Source organism: Protopterus annectens, chromosome 2.part1, assembly GCF_019279795.1.
Source record: "Protopterus annectens isolate FY-2018-M chromosome 2.part1, PAN1.0, whole genome shotgun sequence".
Taxonomy (NCBI): Eukaryota; Metazoa; Chordata; order Ceratodontiformes; family Protopteridae; genus Protopterus; species Protopterus annectens.
In genome coordinates, this window is record NC_056729.1 from 485,128,122 (window position 1) to 485,146,584 (window position 18,463).

Below are 18,463 nucleotides of genomic sequence, written 5' to 3' on the forward strand. Positions count from 1 at the left end.
CTGAATGGCAATCATCCCCTGGGGGAGGTGATCGTGCAGCGCTTGCAACGTTAGAAGAACCGCCCTCATTTCCAGAATATTGATGTGGAGAAGATGCTCGGAGTGCCACGTGCCTTGGACCGACCTGTCCAGATAATGTCCCCCCCACCCTGTCTGGGAGGCGTCCGTAGTCAACGTGGCCAAGGGGGATGGGGGAACGAAGGGTCGCCCCTGATCCAGGTTGGAGGAAAGAAGCCACCAACGAAGATCCTGTTTGCACGTCTCTGTGATCACTATTTGGTGACTGAGGGGGAGGTCTTGATAAGACCACTGGACTGAGAGGAGCCACTGGAGTATCCTCATATGTAATCTTGCCAAGGGGACGAGAAGAATGGTGGCTGACATGGAACCTAACAGCTGTAGGACCATTCTCGCTGGAGCGCGACGTCTGAGGAGTAACGCCCGAACCTGAGACTGCAATGTTGCTATCCTTTCCGCAGGAAGATAGACTCGCATCTGCCTTGAGTCTATTTCTGCACCAATAAACAGAATACGCTGTGATGGCAGCAATACGGATTTTGTCCAATTGAATGTGATTCCTAAGGAGCTGCCTAGGGAGATAGTGGCTGCTAGAGTTTTTAAGAGTAGATGCCTTGAAGTGGCAGTCAGGAGCCAGTCGTCTAGGTATGGAAACACCTGGAATCCTAGACTTCTCAGGTGAGCAGTCACCACTGCCAAACATTTGGTGAACACCCTGGGGGCTGTGGTGAGACCAAAGGGCAGTGCACGGAACTGAAAATGACTGTCCCCCAGGCTGAAGCGCAAGTGTCTCCTTGACGCCTGATCTATCAGAATGTGATAATAGGCGTCTTTGAGATCGATGGAGCACATCCAAACAACGTTCTCCAGAAGCGGGAGAATGGTTTACAAGGTGACCATCTGGAATTTGGACTTTTTCACTGATCGGTTTAATCTGCTGAGATCCAAAATGGGCCTCATGTCCCCGGTCTTTTATGGTACCAAAAAGAATCTTGAGTAAGTCCCTGATCCAGCCTGATCTGCGGGGACAGGTTGGATGACTCCTTTTTGAAGCCGCTTCGAAATTTCGATGGCTGCCATATCCCGTTGACTGGGTGGCGGGTCCGGGATTCTTTGGGATGGTGGAGGGGGTTGAGAGAAGGGAATGGAGTAACCTCCGGCGATGATTCAGAGCACCCATCGGTCCTGAGTGATACTTTCCCAGGCCTTTAGGTGCCTCGAAAAACGACCCCCGACTGGCTCCGGAGCTGCACAGTCGGGCACTCCTTCAGGGATGCTGGAAGGAGGAGGAGCCACGAAAGGACTCGCGGTCTCCAGTGTTGCGGGGGCCTCCGCCGCCTCTGGGACGGCATCTCCCTGAAAAATTTCCCCTTCCTCTGCCTCTAGAAGGGGAATCGCTCTGCTGCGATGAGTAAGGCTTTTGAGACTTACGGAACCACATTTTCCCTCCTCTTTGAGCCTTGGGATAAGGCCTGAAGGGAGTGGAAAACCGGCCCCTACGGCAGTTAAAGTCTTACCCTCCTGCTCGCAGCGAGTCAAAGTGTCCTTTACCTTGGGCCCAAAAAGGGAGGACCCATCGAAGGGGGCGTCGGCAAAGGAAGACTTAAAGGCCTCCGCAAAGTGACACAGGCGTAGCCAGGCTTGTCTCCATTGAGCAACACCTGTGCCCGCCGCTCTGCTCGCTCCTTCAGCTGCATACGAAATGAGCCTCATGGACGAGTTGGATAGGGAGGAAAGGGTAGCCAACTGGGAGTTAACCGTCTGGGCTAACTGCTCCGGTAAGTTACCAGAGAGGGTATCCGACAGCTCCTTGACCAGATCCCTCTGCAGTCTCGTAAAGTGCGTCAGGTAATTCAGAGACCTTAATGTAAAGGTTGCTGAAGCAAGGGTGCGCTTCCCATACCGATCCATGCTCCTAGTTAGGAGGATGGATGGATGTTGAAGCCACCACCAACGCATCTACAGCCACACCTTTGGTAAGAAAGTCCTTATCAGGGGGTGCTGAAAGGAATTTATTGGGGCGAGCTGGCACCGGTTCAACAGAGTCCGGATGTTCCCACGCCCTTCGAGAGATCAAATCCAGGAGCTCATCAAAGGGAGGAGACACCCAGGAGGCGGAGGGCTGAGCCCCGAAGGCCTTGAGGAACACCGACTCCTCAGCAGAAGGGGGTTTGGACTGCCAGTCGCCTCGTTGCTTAAGGATTTCCAAGATGTCCGCAAAGGAGACATCATCCGAGGAAAACTTGGGGGACCCTTCCGCATCATCGAGGTCGGTATCCGAGGTGAGAGACTCATCAGGGGAGTCCACGTGCTTCCTCTTGCATTGTCTCTTCCTCGGGGGTTCCTCCGAAGACGTTTCGGAGGGGCCTCCGGGAAGAAGGGAACCCCCGACGGGGGTAACCTCAGGCCCCAGGGCTCCGCTGTCATGAGACAGGGGGATTGCAAAGGAACCAGTCTCCGTGCCAAGGGAAGGTGGTGAGATGGTAGAAGTGGCCAGAGAGGATTTGGCCATGGCACTCCTCATGGCCTTGAAGGCGGGACCCCCACAGTCCTGGGAAGGTTCAACCCCCAAGGCCACAACAGCAGTCGGAACTCCCGCCGCCGACGCACCGAGAGGGAGGCTCGGAATCAACTTTTGAAAGACCGGAGACTGAAAAAGCCTTAGAAGCACCCTGTCTACATCCGAATCGGACATCCTCGAGGACCGAGAAGAGACCGACCGGGTCCGAGTCTACTTCTCCGCCGGCTCTGAAAGACTGGGGAACCGACTCCGAATGGTTTCGAGAAGTATCGGCGCCGAGGGAGATTCCACCACTACTGCAATTTCCCTCGGAGCCGATGTGGACTTCGGCACCGAAGGGGAAGAGTCTGAGCGGGCAACCTTCATCGGCTCCGAAGGCAGTGGAGCCGATGAAGATGACTCTCCTCTCGACGCCCGAGCTCTCGGCTCCGAAGCCAGAGGAGTCGAGGCTGGAGACATCGAGGCAGACCGTTCCGCCCTCGGCTCCGAAGTCCGTGGAGCCGACGGAGAAGCCTGCCTTGACTTTTTTGCTGCCGGACCCGACGGGCTGGTCGGAGCTGAAGATTTTTTCTTCCTCGACGGGGAAGAAGAAGAAGAAGATGGGGCTTCTTCAAAGGAAGGGGTAATAAGCCCTTTCAAAATCAACTTGTTTTTCCTCTCTTGGAGCACGCGAGAGGAAAAAGCGTGGCAAACGCTACAGGATTCCTGTAGGTGCTTCGGCCCCAAACATTATACACATAACAAATGGTCGTCCGTAATGGACATTTTGTAAGAGCATTTTGAACATTTTTTAAATCCTGATGGCCTATGTTCTTTAGACATGGCTATCTACTTCCACTGAACTTTAACGAGAGAGAATTTCAACACTGACTATAAGAAAATACACTTAGACTAAGGCAAGGTCCCTCTAAGTTAAACGGGAACACTTGCCACCAAGAAAAAAATATAATTTACCACAGGTTGTAAAAATTAAAAACACACAATGAGTAGCTGTTAAACAGCCCTAACTAAAGCGCGAGGGCTAGGCAAAGGCCTCTCTAACTTAAACGGGATCCTTTACCATTGACAAAACACAATTTTTTACCACAAACATTTAAAGAAAATCAGTCACACAACAATAAATAGCTGTTAAAACAGCTTTTGGGTAAATTTAGCAAAATTTCTGACAGAAATTTAAGCACTAGAGGCACTTAGCTCAGCCAAGTCCGAGACCACGTCTATGCTGTAGAAGCAGCAAACGAGATCTGGGGAAGCAGTAGTGGTGCATCCTGGGATATGAGGTAACTCAGCCAATAAGAGACTTCGTGCTATTGTATAGCGTGCCGAGTCGGAGCCGAGGATCGGCTCCGAACCCATCTGTAGAGAATGTAGGCGAGATAGGATCACATTACATCATGCAGCCGACGCCATTTTAATCAGTTTTTCTTGCCCCAGATGTCAGGTGTCCCCCAAATGGGGAGCAAAAATATATAAACAAAGAGTAAATATACAAATGCACCTTAGAAACATAAAATTTGCCTTCAACTAAAAGCATACACACCACAAAGGCTTTTGAGTATAGTGAAGGAAAGAAAAGGTACAGAATGGGGGATGGCGGGTGGGTAACCAAGACTGCAACAGTGAATACTCTCGAACATCTACATTTATGGTAAGTGTACACAACTGTACTATGTTCTTCGTGTTTCACTGTTGCAGTCATTACATTTGGGTAGAATCCCGAAGCTATGGATGGGAGGATGGAACTAAACAGCATTAGGAGCAGCTATAAGGCTCTGCAAGACTGCAGTGGCAAAGCCTGTCCTGGATTTAGAGAACAGAGGCAAATGGTAATGCTTTGTGAACGTATGAACAGAGCTCCAGGTAGCAGCTTCTAGAATGTCTTTGGTTGGGACCCCTCTGAGAAAAGCTGCTGAAGTAGAGGCAGCCCTGGTGGAATGGGACCTGATCCCCTTGGGCACAGGTTTACCATGGTGCAAACAGCAGACACTAATGCAGTGGCTTATCCATTTAGAAATAGTCTGCTTTGATATAGCCTTCCCCTCTGATCCTGCAGCAAATGCTACCAGTAGTTGTTCAGACTTTCTTAGAGATCTTGTCCTGTTTAAGTAGAATCTTAGTTGTCTGTGTACATCCAATGAATGCAGAATCCGCTCCCCCTTGTTCTGCGGATTTGGGAAAAAAGTTGGCAAATGAATGGTTTGGTTAAGAGCCACACTGGATACCACCTTAGGCATAAAGGAAGGATTGGTCCTGAGGGCCACCCTGTCCGGGTAAAATATAATGAAAGGCTCCACTGCCATGAGTGCCTGTAGTTCTGAAACCCTTCTAGCTGAAGTGACTGCCAAAAGAAAAGCAGTTTTCAAGAAAGAAATTTTATATCTGCAGTAGCTGCTGATTTAAAAGGAGGTAGGGTGAGTTTTTCCAGCACAAAATTGAAGTCCCATGCGGGAGTTGGCACTCTCCTGGGAGGCCTTAAATTTTTGGCCCCTCTGAGATACTGTTTTAGCAGTGGATAAGAAATGAGAGGAGGCTCTGTGTTGTAATGAGCCGAGATGGCAGAAGCATGGATTTTTACTGAAGAAAAAGGCCCTTGTCAAGCATCTCAGTTAAGTATTGTAAAATCTGAGGAATATCGGGCTTTGCTGTGTCTATTCCCTGTGTTTGGTTCCAAGCACAATCTCTTCTATTTATCAGCATAAGATTTCCTAGTACTAGACCTCCTGGCTTCCAAAATGACATCCATCACAGGTTTACTGAGAGATGTGGTTTGAATAATTACTTGATTAGCCATGCTGCAAGATTCAGAGTCTGGAGCAGAGTGTGCAGAATTTGCTTGCTCTGCTGAGACAATAGGTGAGGTGTCTGAGGCAAGTACCACAGAGGAAGGTGTGACATATTCCTTAGAAGCGGATACCAGTGTTGGCGAGGCCGGTCCGGAGCAATCAAAGTCATTTTTGGCTTTTCCTGTCTGACTTTTAGTAAGACCTTGGAGAGTAAAGGCAGAGGGAGAAAGGCATAGACTGATAGGTTTTTCCAGCTGAAGGATAGAGCATCCACTTTCCATGCTTTTTTGTGATGAGTTCTCAAGCAGAATTTGTCTGACAGTTTTGGGGAAGAAGCAAATAGATCCATGTCCAGGCTTCACCATTTCTGTGTTAACATGTTGAAGATTTGTGGATCCAGTTTCCATTTGTGCGGGTCCATAAGATTTCTGCTTAGGTCATCTGCCAGAGTATTTTGCTTTGATAGCGGGAACTGAGCTTGAAGATGTATTTGGTAAGTCAAGGCTGTGTTCCACAAGGCCATGGCTAGTCTGCAAAGGGGGTAGGAATGGGTACCCCCCTGCTTGTTTATGTACCACATAACTGTGGTATTGTTAGTCTTTATCAGTAGTTGTCCTGGATGAAGTAAGTCCTTGAAGGCTGTCAGAGCATTCTGAACAGCTAGCATTAATTTCTGGTTGATATGCAGATGCATTTGGTTTGGGCTCCATTTGCCCTGAATCAATCTCCCTGCCAGGTGGCCCCCCCAAGCGTAGTCTGATGCGTCTGTAGTTAGGGTGGCAGGGGGTAGAGTGAATGACAGTCCCTTGTTTTGGTGACCTGTCTCTGCCCACCAAAGAAACTCCCGCTGTAGGCAGGGAATGAGAGGGATCAGTTTCCAGGCTGTGACAATGTTGACTCCATAAACTTTTTAGGTACCACTGAAGTTTCCTCATATGCAGTCTCGCATATGGAATTAGTAGAATGCAGGATGCCATAAACCCCAAAGCCTGCAGAACTTGTCTTGCAGATAACTGGGTTTTTGTTGCAATTTGTTTGAAGTATGTTGTTAATTGCAGTTGTTTATCTGGCGTGAGGTAAGCCATCTGGGCAGTTGTAATCAAGCTTGCACCCAAGAATGTAATTATTTGAGAGGTTACCAGTTGTGATTTCTTTTCGTTTATGGTGTACCCTAGGCATGCTAGAAGCCTTTTTACAAATGCCAGATGTTGAAGAAGAGTATCCTTGTCCTCTGCTTGAATGAGACAATCATCCAGATATGGATAAATTTGAATGTTTCTTTGTCTGCAGAATGCAATCACTGGTGCCAGGCACTTTGTAAAGACCCTGGGTTCAGAAGATAAGCCAAAGGGGAGTGCAGAGAATTGGTAATGCAAAAAGCTTGCTTTGAAGCGGAGGTACCTCCTGCAAGATTCCCTTATTGGGATATGCAGGTTTGCCTCAAGTCTAGAATTACCAACCAAGCATTCTTGCCTAGCACAGGCAGTAGCTGTTGTAAAGTCAGCATTTTGAATTTTGGAATGTCCAGGAATGTGTTCAGAATCAATAAGTCCAGTATTGGACGCCATGAATTGTCTTTTCTGGGTACCAGGAAAAGTCTTGAATAAAATCCTTGTCCTTTTTCCTTTTCTGGTAACGGTTGAATAGCCCCCATATCCATGAGGGACATGACTTGTTTCTGGGCCTCTGCCCACTGGTTTTGGGGCAGATCCGGCCATCCGTTTGGAAATGGCAAAGTATGGAAATGAAATCTGTACCCCTGGGATACTATGTTTAATACCTACTTGTCCTGGGTAATTAACTGCCAATTTTGAAAATGAAGTGCTATTTTTCCCCCAAGGGGGCTGCCAAAAGATAAGTGCTTGGAGATGGTAGAGGAAAGTCATTGAGACTGCTTACTGTAGGGTTGTGCTTTGTTACCTCCAGATTTGGAGGTGGAGGCACCCCATTGCTTTGACCTGCAAGATCCCTGTGATTGATATTTGGAGCCTTTTGAGCACTTGGGTTTGCCCTGAGTGGCTCTGTTGGACACAGGAAAGGACCAATTTTTAGTAGGCCAGTGCCTACTGAACCTGGGTGGCTGCACTTGCAAATATTCTTTACAGTTTGCATAGATCTAGCTTTGTCTTCCATTTTCTTTAAAACCTCTTCTGCCTTATTACCAAACACAGTATCATGCTGCAAAGGGGCATCCAACAATTTAGCTTTAACATGATCAGGCAGATTTTGCTCCTTGGGCCAGGCATGCCTCCTTATCACAGATCCAGTAACGGCGGCCCTACAAGAGGCCTCCAAGGAATCAAAACCACATTGCAAAGTATGCTTTCCAACCTGTTCTGCTGCATGCAATAAATCCTGCAACTCTATTTTCGACACAATCAGAAATAAGAAGTTATGTACTCACCATAACGTTCCATCTGAGTAGGTATCTTCATCTGTCTGCAACCTGTGGGATACGGATCCGATCTCGGATCCGAGCCGGCAACTTCTATCATAGCACAGATCCGAGCTCCTAGCTCCTCCCCCTTACCCATAATCCCCTGCCTGTCCTAACTGACCTCAGATCAAGTTTGTCCCATAGCACAACAGATAAAAAGGTGTCCCAATGGGAACATATTCTAATAACACAAGAGGGAACATATTCTAATAACACAAGAGCGATCAAATCGGTCAGGGGGAAGGAGGGGGGGATGGTTGCAGACAAATGAAGATACCTAGTCAGATGGAACGTTATGGTGAGTACATAACTTCTTAATCTGAAGTAGGAACTTCATTTGTCAGCAACCTGTGGGACAGAGTCCCCAGCTACCCAAGTCTTGGGTGGCCTTCATGGAAGGATATTCCGGAGCACCGCAGAGCCAAAGGACGCTCTACCTCAGGAAACATCTATTTTATAATGGCTGATAAAGGTGTGAGATGAAGCCCAAGTGGCGGCGGAACAAATGTCATCCAGTGGAACCTTAGCTTGAAAGGCAGCAGAAGTGGCAACGGCCCTAGTAGAATGAGCATGGACTCCTTGAGGTGCAGGCCTCCCCGAACACTGATATGCTAAAAGAATACAACTCGAGATCCATCTAGAGAGAAACCTTAGAAAACTGATTTTCCGAAATTACTTTTGGCAAAGGAGATAAACAACTGATCAGATTGCCTATGACCAGCAGTTCTATGGATATAAAAACCTAATTGTCTTTGTACGTCCAAGGAATGTAGCTTGTACTCTCCTTTGTTATGAAAGTTGGGGAAAAACACTGGAAGATTGATGGATTGATTGATGTTCGCTTCTGAAGATACCTAAGGTAGAAAGGACGGGTTGATTCCAAGGTAAACCCTATCCGGGTGAAAAAACAGATATGGTGGTTTGACACAAAGGGCTTGCAATTCCGATACCCTTTTGGCTGAAGTTATGGCCACCAAAAAGCCTGTCTTCCAAGAGAGAAATTTGAGATCAACCGTGGCCGCCGGTTCGAATGGGGGACCAGTCAAGACCTGCAAGACCAAGGATAAATCCCATGGAGGTACCACCTCTTTAACTGGAGGCCTAAGGAGGAAGGTATCCTTGAGGAAGGTCTTACACAGTTTGCAAGTGATAAGAGGACCAGACTCTTGCTCCACATGGTAGTATGAGATTGCTGCCAGTTGTACCTTGACTGTGGAAGAACTAGCCCCCTGGTGAAAGAGAGAGGTTAGAAAATCTAGAATCGATATTGGGGCTGTAAAAGGGTCTAAACGACGGTGTTCTGCCCAAATGGTGAAGCGTTTCCACTTACTCAGATAAACCTTCCTGGTGGAAGGCTTGTGAGCTGCTACAAGAATGGCTTTGACTGGTGATGAGATCCCGGGAGTCCTTATGAGGAGTGGAACTGGAGCAACAAAGCAGTCAGCTTGAGGTTGACCAGGTTCGGAGTCGGAAGACCGAGAGGATGAGAGATGAGATCCAGAATGGGATCCAGAATCCATGGTGGATACACTAGGTGAGACCATAGGTAAGGGAACCACGTCTGACGAGGCCAGAATGGGGCAATGAGGATCATTTTGCTCCCCAGCTGCCTGGCTTTCTGTAACAATTTCAACATCAGGGGTAGAGGAGGGTAAGCATAAAGCAGACCGGGAGGCCAAGCATGAACTAGAGAGTCCCTCTGGGACTTCCCCGGAGGGGGGATCAGAGCGAAGTAATCGTTGCATTTCGTGTTTGAAGGAGAGGCAAAAACATCGCAACAAGGTCGCCCCCATCGGGCAAATACTTGCTCTGTGACTCTGTGGTTGAGAGACCACTCGTAAGGAGTCAGGATAGTACGACTGAGCCTGTCCGCTAGAATGTTGGACGGTCCCGGAATGTGCGTTGCTATGAGAAAGTGGTTGGTGGAAATCGCCCATTCCCACACACTCATGGCCTTGCGGCAAAGGGGGTAAGACCTGGTTCCCCCCTGTTTGTTGATGTACCAGACTACCGACATGTTGTCTGTCTGTACCGCAATTGTCCCTACCGGAAGAGAGTTGTGTAGTGCCTGCAACGTCAAAAGCACCGCTCTCATCTCTAGGACGTTGATATGCAAAGAGGTCCCTACGTCGTTCCATGTGCCTTGGACTGTTCTGCCTGAAAAATGCCCCCCCCCCCCACCCCAGGTGAGAAGCGTCCATGGTCACTGTCGACTGGTGGAGGTAGTGAGAAGGGACATCCCGTGTGGAGGTTGGGAGACTGGAGCCACCACAGGAGCGATTTTCTGCAAACCTTGCTTAAGGAAATGGGGTGAGACAGAGGGTTGCAAGACAGGGACCATTGTACCTGGAGGGTCCACTGTAGAACCCTCATGTTCAACTGGGCCAATGGCAGCAGAGGGATTGCAGCCGCCATAGATCCTAGGGTCCTCAGAATCAATTCCGCTGAAGGAGTTTGCAGTTGAAGAATGGCCTGCACGTGTAACATCAGGTTCCGAAATCAATCTGGAGTCAAGAACGCAAGCATCTGTCTGGAATCCAGTCTTGCCCCTATAAAATCCAGCATCTGTGTAGGGATGAGAGAGGATTTGGTCATGTTGATGGTTAATCCTAATAGTGGAGCCAGACCGAGAAAATAGTCCCTGCCTGAACAAAGTAGATGTCTTGTTGGGGCTGTGAGGAGCCAGTCGTCCAGGTATGGAAAGACCTGAATTCCCTGGAGTCTCAGGTGGGCCGCTACTACCGCTAGGACCTTGGTGAACACCCTGGGGGCTGAGGTGAGACCGAAGGGGAGGACCCTGAATTGAAAGTGACTGGCTCCTAGCCGGAAGCAGAGGAACCTCCTGGAACGCCTGTCCACTAGAACGTGATAGTACGCATCCTTTAGGTATATAGAGCACATCCAGTCGTCCTTCCGCAATAAGGGGAGGACGGATTGCAACGTGACCATTCGGAACTTTTCTTTGGGTACCGCCAGGTTTAGGAGAGAGAGGTCGAGGATGGACCTCAAGTCCCCCGTCTTTTTTGGCACCAGAAAGAACCTGGAGTAAAACCCTGATCCGACTTGATCTGGGGGGACGGGCTGGATGGCTTTTTGTAGAAGCTGCTGAATTTCTGCAGCGGCCGCCTTCTTTTGACTGGGTGGGACGTCGGGAAGGCTTCTGATTCTGGGGGTTGACTATGAAGGGAATTTGGTAACCTCTGGATATAATACAAAGCACCCAGCGATCTTGTTGTTATGGACTCCCATTTTGCCAGGTGCTTCGAAACCCCCCCCCCCCCGACTGCCTCCAGAGTGGAGCAGTCGGGAAACCCCTCAGGGTTCTGCATGGGCCTCTCAGAGAAAGGTTCTCTGGACCCAAAATTCCTCGGACCCCCTCTGCCTCTGGGGCGGCGTCCTCCCTGTCCTCCTCTGCCACGAGAGGTCTAGTTGTCCTGAGCAGAATGAGATTGATGCGATTTTCGGAACCGCATCTTCTTCTGACCCTTTTGGTTCTTGGAAAAGGACCTCTGGGGCGCAGAGAAGCTGACTCCGACGGCAGACAAGGTCTTCCAGTCTTTCTCGCTCTGGACAAGAGTGTTGCGAACTGTTTTGCCGAACAGTGCAGAACCATCAAAAGGGGAATTCGCGAATGACGCCTTAAAGGGTTCCGAGAAGTCACAGTGACTGAGCCAGGCCTGTCTCCTCATGATAAGCCCGACTCCGCCTGCTCTAGCGGCTCCCTCTGCAGCATGAGACAATAGCCGCATAGAGGTATTAGAGATAGAGCGGAGGGTGGCCATTCGGGAAGAGTACAAATCCTTGTCTCCCTCCGACATGGACCCCGGGGGGGGAAGCAGCGTATTCCTTAATTAGATCCCGCTGCATCCGAATAACGTGTGCCATGTAGTTCAAGGCCCTCATAGAGAAGGTCACTGAACTGAAGGCCCACTTCCCAAAATGGTCCATCGCGCGAGACTCCTTGCTCGGAGGATGAACCGTGGGGCTCTCCTGAGCCAACTCTTTCTTGGTGGCTGCAGCCACCAACATGGCATCCACAGGGGGACCTCTGCTCCAATGTGATCTCTCTGCAGGGGGGCTCAAAATTTTGTCTGGGCGCTTGGGGATCGGCTCTACGGTGTCCAGTTCCTTCCAAGCCCTAGAGGATATGAGATCCACCAGGGGGTCGGGTGGAGGGGAGACCCAAGAGGTAGATGGTCCTGCCTCAAACGCCTCAAGGAATACAGACTCGTCAGAGGAAGCCTTGGGGGCAGACCACCCACCCCTGATTTTGAGCATTTCCATGATGTCTCCAAAGGAGACATCCTCGGGGGGTGATCTAGGGAGCCTTCCCCTTCATCCAAGTCCGTATCTTCTGTGAGACTCTCAGGGGAGTCCATGTGCCTCCTTTTGCACTTTGCCTTGTGGGGAATCTCCTCGGGGGGGGGGCTGTCCGAGGAGTCCTCACGGGCTGTATCCTGTTCCACTGCAACTCCTAAAGGCGGTAAGGCAGGCTGCCCCGAGGGCTGGGTGAGGGGAGCCAGGACCAGATGAGGAGTGCGGGAGGACCGGAGGCCTGGAAGCACTCGACAGTGCCCTCTCCACCACAGCGAAAGCAGAGGGGGAGCCGCTCTCAGACGGATCCGAGATCAGACTCCCACTCGGATCCGAAGCGGGGATCAGACCCGGCGCAGAGAATGTCGGATCCGAAGGACCAGTGTGCTCCGACCGGGACGGAGCCAAAAGTACACAGAGTCCCTCGGATCCGAAGCTCGGCCCACGGCTCCAAGAGATCGGATCCGACAAACACGAGGGAATAGTTGGAGCCGACGTGCCCAGCACGGTCGGCTCCGACCTACCCCCGGATCCAACGTGGCTCGGCTCTGAGCGCTCAGAGCCCGGAATACGGGTCGGAGAAGGAGCTATAGGAGCGAAAAAAGGGGTCGAGAGCACTCCCGTCTGCATCTGGGCCTGGATGAATCTCATCATCCGGTCCATATCCGCATCAGACATGCTAAAAGTGGACCTCGACGAGGCCACCAAGGCAGACCTGGAGTGTCACCTCGATGATCTCGACGGGGACCGGATCACCTCCTCCTCGGGTCCCGGGGAGAAACAAGGGGATCGAATCCGAGGAGGAGGAGATCGAGAAGACTTGGACGGGGAAGCCCTCTTGGCGGGCGGGGCCGATGAAGAGTCCTCGGCCCGCCGCTTAAGGTGCTTCTCCCGCCGCTTCCCTTTCCTGGCCTCCCTATCCTCCGGAGCCGAAGCGGGAGGTTGAGTCCCAGTCGGAGGAAGGAGTGACCGCTACCGGGGGGGTAGCGGGCACCGAAGCACCGGAGGCCGAAGCAGAGTCTGGGGGTAGAAGGCCCGCCAGAACTAGCTTTGACCTTTGATCCTTGAGTGCCCTGGGGTTGAACGCCGCGCAAATCGCGCAACCCAAAGAGAGGTGTTCAACCCCAAGGCACCTAACGCACCAAGTGTGGCCATCAGCCGGTGAAAGCTTGTGACCACACTCGGTGCATTTCGAAAAAGTTGCTTTAGGGGCCTCCGACATATTGTAGAAAAGCACACTCACTAGGCCCCTAACACTCAGTCACACACACACGCTACGACCAGCAGGGGAGGAAGAAATATTCTTAAATTAAATCAAAAGTATATAAGATATAAAAAGGAGTAAGGGTAAACCTACCACACACACAACCAGTCACTCAGAAAGAAGAAATACAAAACTTTTTTTCTCACAAAACGCCAAGAGCTCTGAACCTAGCTGTTGCTTGAAGAGCGGCAAACTAGATCTGAGGTGAGTTAGGGCAGGCAGGGGATTATGGGTAAGGGGGAGGAGCTAGGAGCTCGGATCTATGCTATGATAGAAGTTGCCGGCTCGGATCCGAGATCGGATCCGTATCCCACAGGTTGCTGACAAATGAAGTTCCTACTTCAGATTCATCATTTTCTGTTTCAGTAAGCCCATAACATGCTGTTGATATTTAAGCATATGAAACTGGCAGTTTAAAGCCCTGATTGCCAAGGTTGCAGACATATAAACCTTCTTATCCCATCTATCCAGCACCCTGGAATCTCTATCAGAAGGGGTAGGATTTTTGGCTGTAGAAGCCTTAACACCCTTGGGACCCTGAGAAATAGTCTCAGAATCAGCAGCAGGATTTTTGAAAATAAATTTATGGGAGTCAGGAACCCTGTAATATCTGTCTGGCTTGCTAGGAGCCGGAGGCAAGGAATCAGGAGCCATGCTTGATTCTGAGAACACATCATCCACAATGTCTAATGCAGGAGGTATTGTCAAAGGCCTATGCTGAGGAAGGAGGAGGAAATCCCTAAGCCTCTTTTTTGATTCAGAGAAGTCCTCACTCTCCCAGTGAAAATGTTCCCTTAAAGTATGCAAAGTCTCTCCAAAAGAGACATCCTCAGGAGGAGATGAAGATGGGATGGATTTCTCTGTATCAGAATCCTCATAAGGTGGAACAGAAAATTTCTGATCAGAAGTGGAATCAGAAGAAATGGAAATCTGATCTGAAGATTCATAATCAGTGCCTTGGCTAGGCCTCTTAGCAGGGAGGGGGTGGGAACACCTGATCAAGGTAATTAAATCCTCAGCCATTTTCATCATTTGTTTTTTAGGCATAGGAGCCTGAGCACGTGGCTCATGCATCATTCTTTTAGACACAGAAGTTGTTTTTGACCTTGTTTTTGTTGATGGCGTCAGTTTAATATAAAAATGTTGAGGCCTGAAAACACCATCAGAAGCTGGTGCCTGCTCAGCGGCTCCGGACCCATCCAAGGGAGAGACATCCGCGGGTTCAATACTTTGCGAAACTCGCAGCATACCGGACTCCAAATGGGTCTTGGAAGAGGCCTGTGACTCAAAATTAGCGGGTATCAGGGGCTGCGAAAGCACCTCACTGAGTGAGCGAACCAGCGACTGGCTTAGGAGAAGCTTTGTCATCTGTTTTGGACCTCGACGGTCTGCGTCTGTCTTTTTCCTTGCATTTTTTGTGAACTCCGGTAGTCGGATTGCTAACAAATGACATTTCAGGGTAGTTAAATCTTGAACCAAAATATTTAGAAGCAAAAATATACAGACGCTCAATAGTACGTTGGTCAAATTTAGCACAAAACCGACAGCAAGGCACATTGTGGTCAGGGCCTAGGCAAGGAATACAGTACAAATGAAAATCCTTATGAGGTATTTGCGTCCCACAAGTAATGCAATTATTAACTTTTACTGACATCGTTAAGTAGCAAGAAAAAGTTTCCCCAACGGGGTACTTAGCTTTAGTTTGAAGACTTCGGTTCTGAAACTCGAAAACGAAAATTTCAGGAGTCGGCCGACTGGCACTTGTAAACTTCTTCTGCTTCGGGCACCGCGCGGCAAGAAAGACTGATTAAAATGGTGTCGGCTGCCTGTTTTATACCCCTGACGACCTGACGTCATGGAAGAGGAGACAGCAACCGACGCAGGACCCAATACTTTGTTATTCAGGCCGACTGAGGGCAACCTGCCAGCTGATTACCCAAACGTAATGACTAACAGTGAAACACGAAGAACATCACCGGGAATCCAAGATGTCTCAAGTGAGCTGTCGCTACCGCCATGCATTTGGTGAACACCCTGGGGGCTGTGGTGAGACCAAAGGGCAGAACACGAAACTGGTAATGACTGGCTCCCAGCCAGAAGCATAAATGACTCCTAGATGCGCTGTCCATTTTGCATTTTGATGTGATAGTACGCATCTTGGAGGTCTATGGAGCACATCTAATTGTCTTTCCCTAACAGACGGAGCACAGACTGCAGTTTTACCATTCGGAACTTGGACTTCTTCACTGATTCGTTTAATTCGCTGAGGTCCAAAATGGGCCACGAGTCCCTTGTTCATTTTGGCACTAAAAAGAATCTGGAGTAATGGTGATGTTGAGCCAGGCTTCTGGATAGAAAGATAAGCGACCCCCGACTGGCTCCAGACAAGTGAAGCCAGGCCCCACTTCAGGAGCGCTGATAGGGATGTCCACAAAAGGAATCGCGACCACCCTGGTTTTGTGGGACTCCCTTGCCTCTAGGGCAACATCTACCACTACCCCCTCCTCCTCTGAAGGAAGAATCACCGTGCGTGTCTGGGAAAAATCTCTGGGATTTCTTGAACCACATTTTCCCACCTCTCTGACCTTTGGGGTATGGTCTAGAAGTGACGGAAAAACATACTCCCACGACAGAGAGAGTTTTCCCTTCCTGCTCGCACCTGGTGAATGTATCTTTTACCTTTGGTCCAAACAAAGAGGAACCGTCAAAGGGGGTGTTAGTAAAAGTAGATTTGAAGGGCTCCGCAAAATTACATAAACGCATCCAGGAGTGTCTCCTAAGGGAAATTCCTGAACCCGCTGCCCTACTCGCTCCATCTGCTGCATAGGGTATCAACCTCATGGAGGAGTTAACAATAGAGTTTAAGGTGGACAACCGAGCAGTAACTTTCTCAGGGACCCCTTCAGTTGATGAACCTTGGAGGGTATCTCCTAGTTCCTTTAGGAGATCTCTTTGAAGCCTAGTAAAATGAGTGAGGTAATTCAGCGATCTGAGTGTAAAAGCCGCTGAAGAGAAGATACGATTCCCATATCTATCCATCGTTTGAGACTCCATGTTCGGTGGATGGACAGATGTAGAAGTCTCCGCTAGTTCCTTCTTTGTGGCTGCTACCACCACCATGGCATCTACAGGCACACCTTTCATCAAGAACGCTTTCTCTTTGGGGGCTGAAAGAAATTTGTTGGGCCTTCTGGGGACTGGTTCCATGCCATCAGGAGTTTCCCACACCTTTTGACTAACTAGGTCCAGGAGCTCATTGAAAGGTGGACACACCCAAGAGGCTAAAGGTTGAGACCCGAAATCCTTCAGGTACACTGACTCCTCATCAGAAGGGGTGACAGTGGGCCAGCCGCCTCTCTGTTTCAGGATCTCTAAGATATCTACAAAGGAGATATCAGAGGATGACCTAGGGGATGCTTCCGACTCCTCGAGGTTAGCGTCCGAGGTGATGGACTCATCATGGGAGTCTACATGCTTCCTCCTGCAAATTCTCTTCCGAGTGGGCTCCTAAGAAGGGTATTCTGGGGAGGTCTTGGAAGACTGGGGGCCACCCAATGGGGGCTCCTGAGGCTGCGGGTCTCTGCTGCCAAGAGAGACAGAGATGGTGCTGAGACAGAGGTCAGTGCTTGAGGGGGAAGAGCATCGGTATCCTTATGTGGAGCTGACGACCTAGACAGCACGCTCCTAATCATCTCAAATGCAGATCTCTCTGGCTCAGAGAACAGTCCCGGTTCCGAGGAAATGGAAGTAGCCCTCGGCTCCAAAGCGATCGGCTCCGAGATGGATGTAGGATCTGAGCTCAACCTAGCCGATGCACCGAGAGGTAGGCTCGGAACTGAAGTTTGGGTCCAAGCGTTCCCGTCACGGCCGACTGGTGAGCTTCAAGCTCCTAGACACCAAGGATGGCGCTGAAGGTGCTCGAGCAGAACTCGGTTCTGAGACAGACACAAGAGGTGCTGCAACTGAGGGTTCCACAACTAGTGGCACCAAAAGCTCTGGCGGGCCAACATGGCTCGGAGGAACAGCAACAGGGAGAATAGACTTACATGGCTCCGGAACAGACTGGGTCGGAGCCAGTAACAATTTTGGTAAAGCCGGCGACTTCAAGAGTCTAAGCACTACTCTCTCTACGTCCTCTTCAGAAAGGCTCTTAGAGGATCTGGATGACAAGGTAGGCGACCTGGATCTCTGCAATATAGGAGATCGTAAAGTTGGGGAGACTGGCAATAACTCTCAGTAGTCGGCTCCGAAAAACATGGGGCCGACACTGGAGTGTTAATATCGATAACCTCTAGCGGCTCTGAGGGCAATGGAGCTGAAGAGGTAGAAGGCATGTCCAATATCAAAACTTTTTGAGGAGGTCCAGACAAAATAGTCGGTGTAGGAGGATGTCTCTTGGCCAACTTGACCTTCTCTTTCTTTGAAGGAGACGGGAGTGTGTAAGGATGAAGAGCTGGCTAAATCCTCCTCAAAGGAAGGCTTAAGGAGACCTTTCAGGATTAGTTTGTTCCTCCTTTCTTGGAGAACTCGAGAGCTGAAGGAGTGACAAAGAACATGTTTCCTGAAGATGAATGGCACCAAGACAGTAAACACAGTTACTATGCCAGTCAGTTATTGACATTTTTTGGGAGCACTTAAGACGCTTTTTAAAACCCGAAGGTTTACGATCCTTAGACATGGTTCACACAAACCAAACACTATCAAAAGCAGAAGGAGAGGACAAGGTCCTCTAACTTAAACAGGCCTCGCCCTGCAAGAATCACTGCACACAAGAAAACACAAAGGAGGACTAGGTCCTCTAACTTAAACGGGCCTAGCCCTGCTAAAGATAAACACACAAGACTAGCAATAGAGGACTAGGTCCTCTAACTTAAATGGGCCTAGCCCTGTTGAGGAAACAACACCAAAAAGGTTAATAGAGGACTAGGTCCTCTAACTTAAACAGACCTAGCTGTCTAAACAGGAAAGAAGCTAAGTCAGAAGAAAGGCTACCACAAAATGTAAATTTAAACAACCGGCTAAGTACTAGCTAATAAGAATAGTAAACAACACTGCACACAAGAATACTATTCTAGTGAAATACAATACTAGAAGAAAAAGGTGCTAACACAAACACGGACCTGTGC

General features: G+C 49.6%; 1 protein-coding gene across 1 annotated transcript in view; it reads right to left on the reverse strand.

The window, feature by feature from the left end:
• The window catches only part of ZNF330 (zinc finger protein 330), a 581,464-nt gene that overhangs the window by 255,954 nt on the left and 307,047 nt on the right, over positions 1 to 18,463 (reverse strand). The window lies entirely within an intron of this gene.